This window comes from Salvelinus sp. IW2-2015, linkage group LG11 (assembly GCF_002910315.2).
Source record: "Salvelinus sp. IW2-2015 linkage group LG11, ASM291031v2, whole genome shotgun sequence".
Lineage (NCBI taxonomy): Eukaryota > Metazoa > Chordata > Actinopteri > Salmoniformes > Salmonidae > Salvelinus > Salvelinus sp. IW2-2015.
The window spans coordinates 3,486,578-3,505,557 of record NC_036851.1 but is presented as its reverse complement, the minus strand read 5'-3'; the positions used below and the strand labels follow the sequence as shown (position 1 = coordinate 3,505,557).

The following is an 18,980-nucleotide window of genomic DNA, read 5'->3' as shown; positions in this document are numbered from 1 at the left end:
CCTGGCATTGAAGCTCGCCTGGTGGGTTGTTAACACCGTGTCCAAAGAAGGGCCAGACGTATACAGAATGGTGTCGTCTGCGTAGAGGTGAATCAGAGAGCTCACCAGCAGCAAGAGCGACATCATTGATGTATACAGAGGAAGAGAGTCAGTCCGAGAATTGAACCCTGTGGCACCCCCATAGACGACTGCCAGAGGCCCGGACAACAGACCATCCGATTTGACACACTGAACTCTATCAGAGACAGTAAGTTTGGTGAAACTAGGCGAGGACAGTCATGGCGTTATTTGAGAAACCGAAGGCTGTTGCGTCTGCCGATGAGGATGTGGTGATTGACAGAGTCGAAAAGCTTTGGCAGTCAAATGAATACGGCTGCAAGCAGTATTGTTTCTTATCGATGGCGGTTAAGATATCCGTTTAGGACCTTGAAGCGTGGCTGAGGTGCACCATGACCAGCTCTGAAACAGATTGCATAGGCGTTATCAAAGTTTACTTTAATCAACCTCTGATGAATTCAGATTTTAATTTACATTTTCTAAAATTCAGATTCAAACCATCGACAACACCCTGGTACTTTGCCAGCCCAGGAAAGGTATAGAACAGATTGAATCAAACACTCATTGTGGTAAACAGAAAGCTTCCGGCAAGTCCTCTGAAGCGAATGTGAATGTTGAATTTTATTTTCTTTCTTATGAATTTGCCTTGCATTGAACCGTTTTGGCTATAAACTATGATGCCCCATTCCCCGAAAGCTAGACTCTGAACATGCACTACGCCTTTCCCTCTATTATGTCACAGGCCACGTTACGAGTGACACAAACAACTCAATTGGCCCCCATAAGAAATACAGTTTAGGCCCTGTCATAAGAATAGGCAGTTAGCGCCTGTCATAGGTCCCTGCATGTCACAAGACTGTATTAGCCACTAGCTAAAGCCTATAGTGGATAAGTTCAGAAAGTTAATGTAAAACGGTGTCACATGCTGCTTGCTTAATGAGGTAATTGCTTCCCACCGATTCAGCTCATAACAGACTTGAATCAGGACGTCTGCCTCGCAAACCACAAACGCAGACTGCCCTCAGTGGTTGAAGTACTTAAGTAAAAAAATACTTTAAAAGTAGTTTCTTACAAGTCATTTTTTTGGAGTAGTGTACTTTACTATTTTATAATTTGACAACTTTTACTCCACTACATTCCTCGAAAAGGAAATCACTTCTTACATTTTCCCTGACACCCAAAGTACATTTTTACCATTGACATTTTTGTCCATTTAGCAGACACTCTTATCCAGAGGCGAACACAGTTAGCATATTTCCTATTAAAATAGAATAGTGGGGCCATCACATATTAAGTAGTTAGTAAATTTCATATCAAGATGCTGGAATGAGACAACCACATAAATACAGGCCCATAAAAAGTAAAGGGATGAGGAGGAGGATTATTTAAGATATTGTTTGAAGAGGTAGGGTTATGTTTTTGGGGAGGCATCTGCTGTCCAGCTTCAGGGTGAAAACCTGGTTCCACCATTGGGGTACCGAGGACAGAGAAGAGCTTGGACTGGACTGAAGCGAGGAGCTGCCCTCCGTAGGGCGTGGGAGGGCCAAGAGACCGGAGGTGGCAGAAGGAATGCTCCGGTTGGGGTGTAGCGGTTTGGCATCAGCCTGAAGGTAAGGAGGGGCAGTTCCTCTGATGTCACAAGTGGAGAGCCCAGCCAACAGTGGAGTATGCAGTAGTCCAGACAGGAGAGGACAAGTGCTGGATTAGGACTGCGCCACTTTCTGTGTGAGGTACGAGTCGTACTATAATGGAGCGTTGTAGAGCATGAAACTGCAGAGCGGGTCACTGCTTTGATGTTTGTAGAGCACGACAGGGGTGGGTTGTCCAGGGTCAATGCCAAAGGTTCTTTTTGCACTCTGGGAGGGTGACACTGGTGGAGTTGTCACCCGTGATGGAGAGGTCTTTGAGCGGGCAGGCCTTCCCCAGGAGGAAGAGGAAGTTTCCGGTCTTTGTTGAGTTGAGCTTGAGGTGGTGGGGCCGACATCCAAGTTGAGCATTATGCTGCCAGGCACGCAGAGATGCGTGTCGCACCCGATGGGTTGTCAGAAGGGGGAAGGAGAAAAGTAGTTGAGGTGTCATCCCATAGCCAATGAGGACGCCAAGTCACTTGGTGTAACGAGAGAAGACGAGAGGGCTAAAGACCACATGCCCCCTGTTGGATAACGCAGTAAGTGACGAGTATGGGGTGAGAACAACAGAATCTTCCATGTCACCTGGTAGGAAGCGGCCTGCCTGGTAGGATGCAATCCAAGAGTGCCAACCTGAGACGGCCAGCCCTGAGAGATGGAGAGGAGGATGCTGATGGTTCACGGTGTCAAAAGGCAGTGGATAGATCTAGGACGGAGCGAACAGAGAGAGCAGTTTGGCAGTGCGGAGCCTCCATGACACAGAGAGAGCAGTCTTCAGTTTGATGACCCATCTTGAAGCCTGACTTGGTTAGGGTGCAAGATAAGATCGTTCTGCGAGAGATAATGGAAAGTTCCCATCAAAGACAGCACGCTCAAGTGTTTTAGAAGAAAAATAAAGAAGGAATACGGTCTAATAGTTTTTGACGTCAGATGAGTCCGAGTTGTCGGCTTTCTTGAGATTGTGGACTTTTAGGAAACAGCAGAGGGTGCACCCACCGCAATCGACGGGAACAGTAGTGGAGAAGGTGGAAAGTTTTAAACATCTTCGGTAGGTGGCAGTATTTTCACGCCGGGATACCAAGCGTGCCCAAAGTACAACTGTCCTGTTACTCAGGCCCAGAAGCTAGGTATATTGCAGTATATTTGGTAAGATTTTGGGATAGAAACTCTAAATTTCTAACACGTGTTTAAAATAATGTCTGTGGAGTCTAACAGAACTGATATGCAGGCGACACCCCGAGGACAAACCATCCCCCCCAAAAAACACACAAAAAAATCAGCCTACCACTATTTTCAATGGCTGTCAGCTTTTATTACATAAGTCCTCGCAGATTGCAGTTCCTAGGGCTTCCCTAGATGTCAGCCTTTAAAGAAGTTTCAGGCTGGTTTGTGGAAAAAATAAGCCAGAAAATTGTAAGTTTATTCTAGGTGGCTCATTTTGGCTGTAGTGTTTCCAAGCGCGTGAATCGAGAGCGGCGTTCTTTGGTATTTTCTCCGGTAAAGAAATAACAATTCTCAGTCTTTGGATTATTAACGTTATTTGACTGTTTGGAAAATTTTTAGTAACGTTTGGGATTCATTTTGTATGCATTTGGATGGAGGGAACTGGGTGGATTATTGGGACTGAAGCGGCGCCCAGCTAAACCTGAGTTTTTTATGGATACAAAGAAGACATTATCGAACAAAAGGACCATTTGTGATGTAACTGGGACCTTTTGGAAGTGCCCACAGACGATCACAGGTAAGTGCATTTATTATATCGCTATTTCTGACTTTCGTGTCGTACCTGCCTGGTTGAAATATGTTTTTTCAATGGTTTTGTATGCGGGGCGCCTGTCCTTCAAATAAATGCGCATGGTGTGCCTTCGCCGTAAAAGCGCATTTTGAAAATCTGACACAGCGGCTTTAGATTAACAAGAAGTTAAGCTTTATTTTGATGTATTCACACTTGTGATTTCACATGAAAAATTAAATATTTTATAATCTGTAGTTTGAATTTCGCACTCTGCATTTCCCGCGGATGTTGGCCAGGTGGGGATGCTACCGTCCCCCCTGCCCATAATAAGTTAGTTCCTCGGCGTACAAATCAACAACAAACTGAATGGTCCACCCACACAGACAGTGCCGTACAAGGCGGTGTCTGTGTGGGTGCCGGTACTCAGGAGGCTGAAGTAATTTTGGCTTGTCATCTAAAACTACCAAACTCTTACAGATGCACAATCGGAGAGCATCTGTCTGAACTGTATCATCGCCATGGTACGGCAAATTGCAACCGCCCTCAACGAAAGGCTCTCCAGAGGGTTAGTGAGGTCTGCACAACAGCATCCAACCCGGGGGTAAACTACCTGCCTCCAGGGACACCTTACACCACCCGATGTCCAAACAGGAAAGGCCAAAAGATCACCAAGAAACAACCACCGAGCCATCTGCCTGTTCACAGTCCCGCTATCACCAGAAGGCGAGTTTCATGTACAGGTGCAATCAAAGCTGGGACGCGAGACAGAAGCTGTTTTTCAATCTCAAAGGCCATCAGCGCTGTTAAACAGCCTCATAACATATAGAGGCTGCTGCCAATCAGACTCAAAATCTCTGGCCATTAAACATGACTTAATAAATGTATCACTAGTCACTTTAAACAACGCCAGTTTAATAATGTTTACATACCCGCTAGCATTACTCATCTCATATGTATATACTTTATTCTACACCATCTCCTGCATCCTTGCCTATGCCCGATGCCATTGGCTCATCCATACTTCATCCCTTTACATTGTGTGTATAAGGTAGCTGTTGTGAAATTTGTTAGATTATTGTTAGATTTTACTGCATATCCGGAACTAGAAGCCACAAGCATTTCTCTACACTCACATTAACATCTGCTAACCATGTGTATATGTGACCAATAAAATGTGATTGAAGGAGAAGGTAGAGGGAGTGAAAGGCATGATTATGGTCTTTTAGTTTTCATCCATTTTTCGCTCAGGCTGCCGCAACCCTGTTCTGTAAGCTCGCAATGAGTCACTCAGCCACGGAGCAGGAGGGGAGAGCCGGCCGCGGCAGGAAAGGGGACAGTGCAAGTCATAGAACAACGGAAAGGGAGGAGAATAGGATTGAAGAGGCAGAATCAAGGAGACAGTAGGGTAGACGATTTAGCAGAAAGGGAACGGGGGGGGGAGATGATAGGAATAGAATAAGGAGGGCAGTGCGGAGAGAGAGAGAGAGAGCGAAAGATTGCGATCGGCCAGGCATGACCATCTGGGTAGGGGCTGAGTGGATTAGGCGTTGGAGGAAAGAGACAGAAAAGGAACAAAGTAGTGATCAGAGACCTGGAGGGGGGTTGCCAGTGATTTTAGTAGGTGAGCAGCCTCTAGTAAAGATGAGGTCAAGAGTATTGGCTGCCTTGTTGAGTTGGAGGGGGCTTGGGAAAGGGTGAGGTTCAAAGAGGCAAGGAGGGGAAGAGAAAGTTGGAAAGAAATGAATGCGAAGGCCGACTCGGGCGGTCCTGGCAGCAATGAATTCAAATGAGGAGATGGACAGGTGAAGAGAGAAAAGAGAACATCTCTACTTAGAAGAAATGAGTAGACCTATGCACCACCGGGACGACCAGATGCCTCTCAGGACTAGAGAGAAAAACATAGTCAGATGAAGAAAGAGTCCAGTCCTGGTGAGTAGCAGTTTCTCTGGGGGTGATCCATTATTCTCCGTTCAGGCAAAAAAAAGTCAAGGGACTGACGGGTAACATAGGCTGAGAGATGATCTCAGCGTTCTTGACTCGAGATCCGGCAAGTTCCAAAATGCTACCAGAGACCCAGAATTCCACATGTGGTTGTGCTTACAGGTACACTAAATTAAAAGGGTTGCAGCCAAGGGGGGACGAGCATCTGTAAAGACATACACATGAGAGAGGTAAACAGGTATAGAAACACAGTTTGCGAAGCTACAAATTATAGCACATTTTATATAGTAAGATTTACCTAGTTATTTACAGATTAAGTGAGCAGAGTGTTTGTGAAGCCCTCATCTGTCTTTCCTTCCTCAAATAACTCTGTGCAGAAGCCGCCTTGTGTTTCGGTCGATAAGGTCTTAGTTTGCGACAAAACCGTTACTGACATTCCCTCCGCTTTACAGCTGCCGCTTGAGATAAAGTACTTGTTACATTTTGAATGCTTAGCAGGACAGGAAAAGTGTCTAATTAACCGCACCTATCAAGAGAAACATCATTGGTCTTCCTACTGCCTCTGAGTGGAGACTCACTTAACAAATGCTTTGTTGTGTAAATTATTGGTCTGATGTGTTGAAGTGTGCCCCTGGCGTATGCGACAATTTTAAAAAACCAAGCAATAATCATCCTGTCTGGTTTTGATCTTAATAAGGAATTTGAAATTTATTTTACTTTCACATTTAATATACTTAAGTATTATTTTTGGAGCAATTAACATTACTTTTTATCCCTTAAGGTGAGTGACAGTACGCTGGAGACGAGAAGCAAGTTTACAGGGATGTTGAATCATTTAATAAATAAAACGGACTGAAATCAGAACACGGACAGCGTACGGATAGGTGGAAACAAAGATTATAATTAATGCTACACAGTGATGAACCGTAGGAAGACAGATATCAGGGGAGGCAATGCAAATAAACGTGAAGGTAGTCCAGGTGAGGCCAATGAACGCGCTGAGCGTCGTAAACATGGTCGACACGGTGTGCATAATGCTGGGCAGCCTGGCGCCCTGGAGCGCAGAGAGGGGGAAAGGAGCAGCCGTGAACAACTTTGAGTAATATTTAACATATCAAATTACTGTGTAGACTTTTCCTCAAGTAGATTTTACTGGGTGACTTTCCTCGGTTGAGTCATTTTAAGGTGCAGCTAGCCTATCGACAATTATTTTTTATTAAGCTGTACAGAAACCCAGCCTAAAACCCAAAACAGCATAGCAATGCAGGTTGTTTAGGGAAAGCACGGGTTTGGCTAGGAAAACTCCCTAGAAAGCCAGACCTAGAGAAGATAACCAAGGCTTATGAGGGGTGGCCAGTCACCAAAAGGTTGCTGGGATCGAAGATCCTCCCAAACTGATCAAAGGTAGAAATCTGTCATTCTGCACTCTGAATCAAAGCAGTTAACCCACTGTCCCAGTAGGCTGTCATTGTCAAATTAGAATGTTTTCTTAACGGCTTGACCTAGTACATTTTTTTAAAATGTGATGAGAGTCTTGCCTGAGACCTGATGTGTGTTAGGTTTAGCAGAGGTTGCCTAGCGCAGGGTTCCCACAATTTTTCACCCAGGCCCTCCTTTCAGCATTGGAACATCACGACTTATTTCCTTATGGGCAAAACCACTGTTCCTGACACAAAACTTGTTCACACCCTCTGTTGGTGACAGATAACAGTTTCAAGCTTTTACGCTTATTTCTGCCAAATCAACACATTTTTGTATGGTGGTTGCAGATAACATTTTGCCATTTAAAAAGCTAATTTTATTGGCAATTCTGATCGTCGTTTTACTATGTCTAATGTGTATTCATGTGACATGTAGGTGAATATTGCCCTCCCGCCCGCCTGGAAACCAGGACAACCATGAAGATATATTTATTAATGTACTGGACAACGCTTTGTGACCATCAAATGGAGCTTTAGGTCAAAATTGTGTTGGTATCTGCACTGATGTTGTGGGTCGGTTTTGGAGGTGGAGGGTCCTTCATAGCAGATCAATCGGATCCCTGAGTTATGTGGTCATGTGAGGCCAATCTCAACTCTGTGCGTTACAGGGAAGAATTATCCTCCCTCATGTGGTACCTTCCTGCAGGCTCATCTGGACATGACCTCCAGCATGACAATACCACCAGCCATACTACTTCGTTCTGTGCGAGTTTTCCTGCAAGACAGGAATGTCAGGTTTCTGCCCTGGGCCAGCGAAGAGGCCAGGATCTCAATCCAATTGAGCACGTCTGGGACCTGTTGGATCGGAGGGTGAGGGCTTGGGCCATGTCCCCCAATAAATGTCCGGGAACTTGCAGGTGCCTTGGTGGAAGAGTGGGGTAACATCTCACAGCAAGAACTGGCAAATCTGGTGCAGTCCATGAGGAGGAGATGCCCTGCAGTACTTAGCCAGTATCTGGTGTGGCACCAGCTGCATTATTTACTTTTGATTTTGACCCACCCCCCTTTGTTCAGGGACACATTATTCCATTTCTGTTAATCACATGTCTGTGAGACCTGTTCAGTTTGTCTCAGTTGTTGAATCTTGCATTCATACAAATATTTACACGTTAAGTTTGCTGAAAATAACGCGTTGACAGTGAAGAGGAGCGTTTCTTTTTTCCCCCTGAGTTTCTGCCTTAATGCTGAGTACCAAATAAAGACTCATCAGCTCCCATTTTTGCAGTCTTTGGTATGAATGCCAGGGATTGAATTGACAACATTCCAATCTCAGGGGGGACAGTCTAACCACAAGGCCACTGAGTTTACGAGGCTAAGAGGGGGGGGGGGGGGGGCGTGCATATCACTACATTAGACATAGTAAAATATAATGAATTGCAAATAAAATTAGCTTTAAAAACGGCAAATGTTATCTGCACCTCATGACAAAATGTGTTGATTGCAGGAAATAAGCGATAAAGCTGAACAATTCTGTCAGCATCCAAGCAGTGGGTTTCTCACATCTCTCCTGTAAATGAGATCAACATAATGATAAGGGATGCATCTTTTTAATATATACACCCCCTCCCCGCAAAAAAAACAAATTGTGCCGCACCACAATCCACTGCTCAATCCAATACGGACTTCCTTTACATAGCAAATATTAAGGACTGTAACAACTGAGACAACCCCCCAAATAAGCAGTGGTCTCTAACAGTAGCCTTTTATAAATCAAACACTTCTGGCTTGCTTGAAGAAAGTATGCTTGTTCTCAACCTTAAAGTGCAAAGGTAAATAAGTGGACCGAAGTGGGCAATACCTTTGATAGTGACATCAGGTAGTGGATGTTTCAGGGAATGTACTCCAATTGAAAAGTACAGCTGAGATAAGCCACCTGACCTACTGTGATGCTGGTGTACTGACAATGTTCACTATTTGCCTCAGCAGTAAAACATCCCAACCAGGAGAGGTAACAATCTGAGAAACCAATTATTTTGCACTGAATGTCACTGAGCCTTTCACCACCAGGATAGTAATCTGCAGTTGGCATCGTTCCCTGATATTTGAATTGATTTTCATCGGTTGAGTTGTACAGTGGCTTGCGAAAGTATTTCACCCACCTTGGCATTTTTCCTATTTTGTTGCCTTACAACCTGGAATTAAAATAGATTATAAATAAATAAAAAGTGGGGAGAGGGGGTAAAATCATTTGATTTACACAACATGCTACTACTTTGAAGATGCAAAATATTTTTTCTTGTGAAACAAACAAGACAAAAAAACCTACTTGAGCGTGCATAACTATTCAACCCCCAAAGTCAATACTTTGTAGGCCACCTTTTGCGCTATTACAGCTGGAAGTCTCTTGGGGTATGGCCTATAACGCTTGGCACGTCTAGCCACTGGGATTTTCTTCCATTATTCAAGGCAAAACTGCTCTCAGCTTCTCAATTGATGGGTTCCGCTGGTATAACAGAATCTTAAGTCATACCATTGATTTTCATCATTGGATTGAGGTCGGGTTTGACTAGGCCATTCCAAGACATTTAAATGTTTCCCCTTAAAACACTCGAGTGTTGCTTTAGCAGTATGCTTAGGGTCATTGTCTTGCTGGAAGGTGAACCTCCGTACCAGTCTCAAATCTCGAAAGACAAACAGGTTTTCCTCAAGATATTTGTATTTAGCGCTATCCATCATTCCTTCAATTCTGATCAGTTCCCCACTCCCAGCCGATGAAGCATGTTCCCCCTCAGCATGGGGGTTCCCACAGCATGATGCTTGCACACCCACGCTTCCACTGTGGATGGTGTTCTCGGGGTGATGGTAGTGTGTTGGGTTGCGCCAGACAGTGTTTCCCTTGATGGCCAAAAGCTCAATTGTAGTCGCATCTGACAGAGTACCTTCCTCCATATGTTTGGGGAGTCTCTCACATGCCTTTGGCGAACACCAATTTTCTTCTTTTAAGCAATGGGTTTTCTTGCTAATCTTCCATAAAAGCCCAGCTTCTGTGGAAGTGTATGGCGGAGATTGGGGTTTTGCTGCTCTTCAGGGTCATCTTAGTCTCTTTGTTCCCTCTGATTAATGCCCTCCTTATCTGGTCTGTGAGTTTTGGTGCCCTCTTGGCAGGTTTGTTGTGGCGCCATATTCTTTCCATTTTTTAATAATGGATTTAATGGTGGCTCCGTGGGATGTTCAAAGTTTGACATTTTTTTTATAGCCCAACCCTGATCTGTACTTCGCTCACAACTTTGGTCCCTGACCTGTTTGGAGAGCTTCCTTGGTCTTCAGGGTGCCGGCAGATTCTGGGCTTTCAGAACAGATATATAGACACACACACATATATCATGTGACACTTAATTGCACACAGTGGACTTTGTTAACTAATTATGTGACTTCTGAAGGTAATTGGTGTGCCAGATCATATTTAGGGATTCATAGCAAAGGGGGTAAATACATATGCATGCACCACTTTTTCATTTTATTTATATACATGTCACTTACACAAAATTGTCCAAATTTGGTTATGTCCATTACATGAAATCCAAAATAAAAATATACTTAATTACAGGTTGTATGCAACAAAATAGGAAAAACACCAAGGGGATGAATACTTTTGCAAGGCACTGTAAATAAGTAAACATTTTCTGAACCAACAAAGCAAGATCATAGGAAACAATGCCTCGAACAGGTTATGCCCTAGACATGGTTGCAGGACAGGCTGACAAACGTGGTTGTAGGTTAGCTGATTGAAAGGTGAATCAAACTTGACACACACCAAATTTGTTACACTTGTGTCTAAATCCTGGCAAATGGGTTTTGATATGACTGTACGGTCTTGCTGTGGCACACAAGTGTGGTGAGTTCTGTAAGTTTTTTTTAATCAAATCCCAGTAGCAACAGAAATTAATGACTTCTGACTTCTGAAGTGTTCCAGAAACCCCCCAACGCAATGGAGATCGTTATTGTCTCCTGAAACTGCACACAAAGTACCTTTTAGAACTCGCCTATCACTTACAAGAAGTGGTCACACCACCTTTTGAGGTTTTTTTACATTAACCTCAAACATTTGTAGCAATGAGGTTTGGGCAGTAGGCCTAATACATTATCACAGCATATTGGCTATATGATTGTTAATCGGACCATATATATTTCAAAAACAAAAGAGATCAGTTGGTTTAGCACTTGTGAGGCACTGTGGAGCATGGAACTGAAATAGTTTTTTTTATTTTAATGGACTGATGGTACCTGATTTTGATGGTCAACGAGGTCAAATCACAACATCAGTGATCTTCAGGTCAAAAAGTCGGAGCTCTAGAAAGATGCCCGAGTTTCCGACTTGGAATTCCGAGTTGGATGACCGTTCAAAACGATTTTTCCCAACCACCTCTCACGGTCCCTGCTCTCTCCTTTCTTTCCTCCGGTGAGACTGACCAGAGGTAGGTAACACTGTCTTCCACCTGATGGCATACACGAGTCACACCGCATCAGCCTCATGCACAAATTCATGTTTTTTATGACCAGAGAAAGATAAAATATTCCTTAATATCAAATCACATGACGAGCTGCTAATAATGAAACACAGGGCTATCGATACTTGGCTAGTCATCATTGCAGCTGCAGCCCGAGCGGAAGTACGGAGAAGCGCGTTTTGTAAGTGTTGAATAAAAACAGTGACAGTGCTGAATATAAACTTCAATTCACTCATAAAAACAGCAGCTCTTTGTTGTATTTGTTGACAGTCTCTCTGTGGTCATMGTTTTAAAAAAGTTATTCAATCTTACATAGGCTAGTAGCCTATTCATTTTGGCTGTAGCCAGGGTCATGGAAGCGCTGTAGCCACCGTGATTTGAGCTATCCGATTGGGCAGTGCAGTAGGTGCACTCGATTTAGTCATAGATTTGCCAGTCCGCCGGAGTTTGTCTCATGGGAACACTGCTTACCCGGTGTGCAGGACTTTTGAATCAAGTGCACCTACCTGCAATAGCGCAACACGATTTAAAAAAAAGGAGTGCAAGCCTTTATCGTTCGTTGGCTTTTCTACAGAAATATTTGGCGATCGACTAAGAATGCCTTGAAGATCGACCAGTTGATCGCGATCGACCGGTTGGAGACCACTGACTTACGGTATCTTAATGKCACTCGCCTCTAGAGCTTTCAGATCTTTGATGAAAGGGTCAAATATTTTGTKTAGGCCAAAATATTTATAAACCTACTCTCTACACAGGAGAACAAACTACATATGYTCTATAGGGGATCTGTTATTTGGTAAAATATCTGTCAGAGTAAGGTAAACTCAAAAATGATTAAAATAATCCTGAACCAATTGGATTGGACCAACGMAAGATGGCTCAGTTTTAAACAATGAATTCCCCTGAAATCCCTTCCCATCCCTTACATCATTCTCCATTGAGGGTTGGGCATGTGTTGTAGCATGCTGCTCACAGACTCACTTTTAAAAAGTGCAGCAAATGTCTGCTGTGCAGTTACATACTGGGCAAAACATGCTTTACCAGAGGTGGGACCAAGTCATTGTTTTACAAGTCACAAGTAAGTCTCAAGTCTTAGCACTCAAGTCTCAAGTCAAGACCAACAAGTATCAAGTACTAAACAAGTCATAATGTGCTCTTCACCAAATGTAATACGATTTCATATTTTTAACAAGAGTAATAGTTGGTATATTACATTTACGCAAATCAAGAATGCTTTAAAAAAATATATTTATTACTTTCCAAATAAACGTTATATTTCCATGGTAATACATGACTAGCCATAAGAACCCCCCACCAGCGATTGACTATCGAGGATCGCTATCGGGCGATGTAGGCTAGTACACAAATCGCCCAACCTCACAGTGTGTGGTTACAGTACGCTAACATGTCTATGGCTTTAGGAGCAGCAGTAACACCAGGCAGGATTTAGGCTACCAACTGCCTAGCCAGCTGTAGCTCAATCTTAACAATGATCACGTTCCAGCACTGACTGACTGTGTGGAGGCTCATTGATTTAACGTTACCTTAGCCAACATGCAAAACACGGGCAAAGTTATGAATGTTATAGCTGTCGGCTATATTTACCGTTCTTTGCMCAGCTTCAAATGTCGAACAAAGTCTGTCATTTTCTTCCCGCATGTTTTGCAAATTGCAATCCGTTTTTTGTTGATACAGTGTAGTCTTTTATATCTGAAAATAATAACTTTGGGTATCATCTTTCCAACGGCTCAATCTGAATTCACTCGCCGATGTTCCTCTGCACTGCCACGCGCAACTTTTTATCAGCTGGCACAATTTGATTGGCTTCTATCCGATTCAAACTGTAATCCGTTAAATTAAGAGTTGATGCGCTGCACACTTTTTAAATATTTGGGCTTAGGGAGGGTATCAAGTCAGTTCGAGTCAAAAGGCTCAAATCCAAGTTAAGTCACAAGTCATTGTTGTCAAGGTCGAGTTGCAAGTCATCATATTTGTGACTCGAGTCCAAGTCATGTGACTCGAGTCCACACCTCTGTGCTTTATCATTAATGTGGTTAAAACTCCACTGTTGCTAAGTCACTGTGTCCTGACAAAGGAACTTGTCCGAAATGTGTCGGCAATAAAACAATATTTGAAGGGAGTTTGTTGCAATCCTATTTTCGTTTTGTATTCAGTTTATATCCCAAAGAGTGATCAACCTTGCACAGGCAATTTTCTATTTGGAGCGTCAGCACTCACAACAGCCAGCTAAAGTTTATTCATATTTTCACATTGACTAATCAAGTGGCACACATTCAGTACATTCCGTTCACATAAAAGCATGCAAAAATCCATACCTTGTTCGTTGATGCCTTTGTTAATAGGTTGTTGATCGCTGTAAAAATAGCCTATAACSTTAAGTAATCCATGCCTTCACTTCTCTTGAATAATTCAAAATTGGTGGCTAGCTGGCAGTGGCGATCCCAGAATGCTACGCGGTGGCGGTAAAATTCCTTAATTTACAGTCATATTTACAGAACGGTCAAAAAAATTACCCAGCAGGCATTACCATTCACAGTGAAAACATGAATACAGTACATACCTGTAAGATGTTATTGTAATCTTTATTTACGTTCAACGTGTGGACCACCAAAGCCTCCATCTCCATCCAGCGTGACGACCTCTGACAGACTGATATTGCTCCTCCTGTCAGTACCTGTTCAGGGAATCCAATGGTCCAAAAATATTCCACACACGGCTCCCAGAATAGATTACATATACGTTTTGCTCAAAGCAGCCAACTAAAGTAACTGAAGACAAATAAACACGACATGCAACACTTTCAAAGATTTTACTGAGTTACAGTTCATACAGTATAAGGACATCAATCAATTGAAATGAATTCATAGGCCCTACTCTATGGATTTCCCATGACTGGGAAAACAGCTATGCACACCTTTAAAAAAGGGGCATGGATCAGAAAACCCATATCTGGTGTGATCACCATTTGCCTCAAGCAGCACAACACATCTCCTTCACATAGATTTGATCAGGCTGTTGATTATGGCCTGTGGAATGTAGACCCACTCCTCTTCAATGGCTGTGCGAAGTTGCTGGGTATTGGCAGGAACTGGAACACGCTGTCTTACACGTCGATGCAGAGCATCTCAAACATGCTCAATGGGTGAAATGTCTGGTGAGTAGGCAAGCTATGGAAGAAATGGGACATTTTCAGCTTCCAGGAATTATGTACAGATCCTTACGACATGGTGCTGAGCATTATCATGCTGAAACATGAGGTGATGGCGATGAATCAAACAGTAGGCTTCAGGATCTCATCACAGTATCCAACTTGTAAGTCGCTCTGGATAAGAGCGTCTGCTAAATGACTTAAATGTAAATGTAAATGTATCTGTGCATTAAAATTGCCATCAATAAAATGTAATTGTGTTCGTTGCCAGTAGCTTATACCTGCCCATACCATAACACCACCGCCAGCATGAAGCACTCTGTTCACAACGTTGACATTAGTAAACTGCTCGCCCACACAAAGCCATACACGCTGTCTGCCATCTGCCCTGTACAGTTGAAACCGGAATTCATTCGGGAAGAGCACACTTCTCCAGCATGCCAGCGGCCATCGATGGTGTGCATTTTCCCACTGAAGTTGGTTACGACGCCGAACTGCAGTCAGGTCAAGACTCTGGCAAGGACGACGAGCACAAGGTGCACCGTTGTAATGATCATGCTGTTTAATAAGCTTCTTGATATGCCACACCTGTGCTCGTCGTTTTTGTGCGTATGGGAAAAGTCATATTTTATTTCTGTAACGGCAGTCTAGCTCTTCCTCCTCCTCGGACGAGGAGAGGCGAGAAGGATCGGAGGACCAATGTGCAGCGTGGTAAGTTTCCATGATTTAATATACACGAAAACAAGACACTATACAAAATAACAAACAAACTAACCGTCACAGTCCCYTGTGGCACAAACACTGACACAGGAAACAACCACCCACAAAATCCCAACACAAAACAAGCCACCTATATATGATTCTCAATCAGGGACAACGATTGACAGCTGCCTCTGATTGAGAACCATATTAGGCCGAACACAGAAACAGACAAACTAGACACACAACATAGAATGCCCACCCAGCTCACGTCCTGACCAACACTAAAACAAGCAAAACACATAAGAACTATGGTCAGGACGTGACAATTTCAGCTAAACATTTAAGTTTATATTTTGTTAAGTATAGTTAACTTTATCATGGGCAAGGTGGGAATTTATATCTGTGATGTTCAAATTACTTACTTGCTGAAGGCCCCAGTCATCCCTGCCTATACCTGACATTGTTGAAAAACAAGTGAACAATMAATAAAGATCATACACAAGCAATAGGCTTCTCAAATAGGTTATATTACATTTAAYTTTTGCTCAAAACAGCTAACTAAAGTAATGTAGTTGTCACGCCCTGACCATAGTTTGCTTTGTATGTTTTATGTTTTGGTTGGTCAGGGTGTGATCTGTGTGGGCATTCTATGTTGTATGTCTGGTTTGTCTTTTTCTATGTGTTTGGCCTGATATGGTTCTCAATCAGAGACAGGTGTTTTGCGTTGTCTCTGATTGGGAACCATATTTAGGTAGCCTGTTTTGTATTGTGGGTTATTGTCTATGTGTAGTGTTTGTGTCAGCACTAGTTTTCATTAGCTTCACGTTTATTGTTTTGTATTAGTTTGTCAAGTGTTCTTCATTTTCGTCTTCGTTAAATAAATCAAGAATGTATTCATTCACGCTGCGCCTTGGTCCTCCTCTCTTCAACGTTACGACAAGCGTGACAGTAGTTAACCTAAGTTCAATCACAAAGGCTGGTCTGAGTGCATCTCCTCACAGTTTTATTCAGTAGTACCACACATTTCACTTTATCTTGAGCACTGTTGGAATTGATATGGGATTTATAAATMATATGCCTTACCCCAGAATGAGAGAGAATACACTTACAGCAAATCTCCTTGCTGAGGGTGGCGTTGATCATGGACTGCTTCTCGTGGTGAGCCTGATTTTCCGCATGTTATGCCTCATGTCTAAAACATTTGGAAAAGGGTTGTTTTACACAATGTCTATTTGATGAGTTGCTGACCTGTCCCTACTGGCTCGATGTGTTGTAGTCTCCACAATATTACGCTCGTGCTCGGAACACACCTGATGTCCATGCACCAGATGGTATGAGAGATGCACTCCTATGGACTGGAAAACAAAGAGACATTTGGTCAGTGGAGGTCTTTTTCAATGCTGTATCACCATCTTTATCTGGACAGAAAACACATTGTTTATCGTAACACAAACACACCTTGGACAATGTGACAAGTTGTCTGTCACACATCCTCCCCCGCTCTGTATTACTCAGTATTGCTTGTGTCCATGTCAGACGGGGCGTTATTATTAAACTTACTAACTGCACCTGCTTCCTGACTCCATGTGTCTACGTTACGTGGTCCCTCAACACTCAATCCTCATGTTTGTTCTTGTTTCCCAATCAACAGTCTGGATCTTCCTCTTCTGCCATGGTGGATGAGCTACCTTTTRTTGGTAAATACATGACCATTTATTATTCTAACCAGAAAATAGCAGCTGCATTGTCAATGGGTTTCCGATCCGCCCATCTGCAAGACAGTTACTTTTGCTAGCTAAGTTGATGACTAAAATGGTAACATCTATAATAAAATACCATAACCCACAGACTTCACTATAGTAAGGGTAAAATAAACAGATCAATACCCAATCTGCACATCTAAATTCCTATGTGGATGGGACATTTCTGCTGGGATGGCCGACTTATATGGAATGCTCAACTAGATGAACATGTCTGTCTATGGTACTATCTGCACAAAGAGAAGTGTTGTGTTACTTCTGGTTTTAATTCTCAAGAGGAAAGTTATAACCCTCAGCCGTGAGGTCACTGAGGAAGACCAGTAGTTATAGGGGGCTCGTCTGAAAGGGACTYACAWGCAGGGATGGAACATAAGGATTTTGMACACTGGCCAGCAGACCACAATTTCTACTAGCCCGGGTAACAGTCAGGTCCTAAATCTGTGGCATGCAATGTTGATAAATGCAAAATTTCACTARTGTCAGGCTAGTTTGGCACATTGTATACTAGCCCAGTCTGAAAAAACAAAGGCTRGTGCTAGCTTAAATTCCATCCCTGCTGACATGTATAAATGACTTCCAGGCCATTTGATTAGTCAGGTACAACAGATGCACTCGAGGAACAAAACCGTTTGTGTTTTTTTTATGGGAAAACATTATTAAGCCAGCAAGTCCTTTGTGAGCTAGCTAGCCAGCTGAAGTTTAGCTAGTTACATTAGCTCATCGTTCGTCTAGTCAGACTTTCCCCAGACCCCACGGGTGGTGACATTCTAGCTAGTTCACCAGGGCATGAATATTTCATATTTAACGTTTGTTAGTTAGCGCTTACGTTAGGCACATTTGCTAACATGTCACTGCCTGTCGGGAAAGTCTGACCAAACCACGGTGAGATACAGTGCAACGTTAGCTAGTTAATGTAGCCAACCAAGCTGCGTAACTAGCTAGCCCACCAGGCAATATTTAGCTAGCTATATCCCTGTCCTGCTGGGCTAACAATAGCTACCATGTCACCACGTGAAAAAGTATGACTACACAAACCGTGAGTTAACTAGCTGGCTAGCTCACAAGGACTTATCAATAACAAAAGGTCACAAGTCATTATGCTAACCTATGCTGGTTTTATTTTTACTTGTAAGGAAGGTAACGTGCGTTGTACACAASTACAGTCAGTGGTTATCTAGCTAATATTCATAAGCATCTAGCTAACCACAGATCTTTGACCTAACTAAAAAAGCTTGTCAGCAGCTAGCAAACAYGGTTTACCTCATCACACAGCTCCAGCGACGTACTTATTGGAGTAGTGGTTACAATACGATACATAGCACAGAACCATCCTTGCTTCTGATTGACGGAGAGACCTAAGGTTAGCTAGTAAGCTATGAAGGCCAGGGTAATTCAAAACATATGAATAAAAAAATGTTGAACAAGTACACACGAGAAATACGCAATACCAATTATTTACACATGAAACTAAAAAGGCTATAATATCGACTTGCTACTTGTCGATGTGAGTTTGCATTAAGAAATGTGGTGGTTTTCCCAATCAGCGCCTTGAGTTATGTCAATGCTTGTGACAGATTGTAAGGACTGGGTGTCGGAGTGCGAAGTCAAACGCAGGAAACAGAGGGTGCAATAACAAATGTTCCCTTTTAATGAACACTGAGAAACTAAAGTCACCCTTCTAATACACTGGGTGCTCACAAAAAACTACCCCAGACACGGGGGGAATGAAAGCAGTCCAGTAACCACGTAGACACGTAGTTCAAAACAGACACCACGCTTAACAACTAACAATCCCGCACAAAGAACCAGGCGGGCCGGCTGACTGATAAGCCCAACTAATTACCAACAAATGAAAACAGGTGTAACCAATGAACACATAAGGAGGGGGAGAAAAGGATCAGTGGCAGCTAATAGGCCGGTGACGACGACCGCCGAGCGCCACCCGAACGGGAAGGAGAGCCTGCCTCGGTCGGAGTCGTGACACAGATTGTGTAGTTCTGTATGATAGCCACATTCGTGGCTAATTAGCTTTTCATTTTTGTGGGGGAATTACAGGCGA

General features: G+C 43.2%; 1 long non-coding RNA gene across 1 annotated transcript; it reads right to left on the bottom strand.

Moving 5' to 3' along the window:
- Positions 1-14,104: 14,104 nt before the first annotated feature.
- LOC111970668 (uncharacterized) lies at positions 14,105-18,461 on the bottom strand. Its single transcript, XR_002878147.2, has 4 exons — positions 18,182-18,461; positions 16,472-16,516; positions 16,245-16,353; positions 14,105-14,478 (listed from the first exon to the last, which is right to left on the bottom strand). It is a non-coding gene; the product is annotated as an uncharacterized lncRNA (long non-coding RNA).
- Positions 18,462-18,980: the final 519 nt, after the last annotated feature.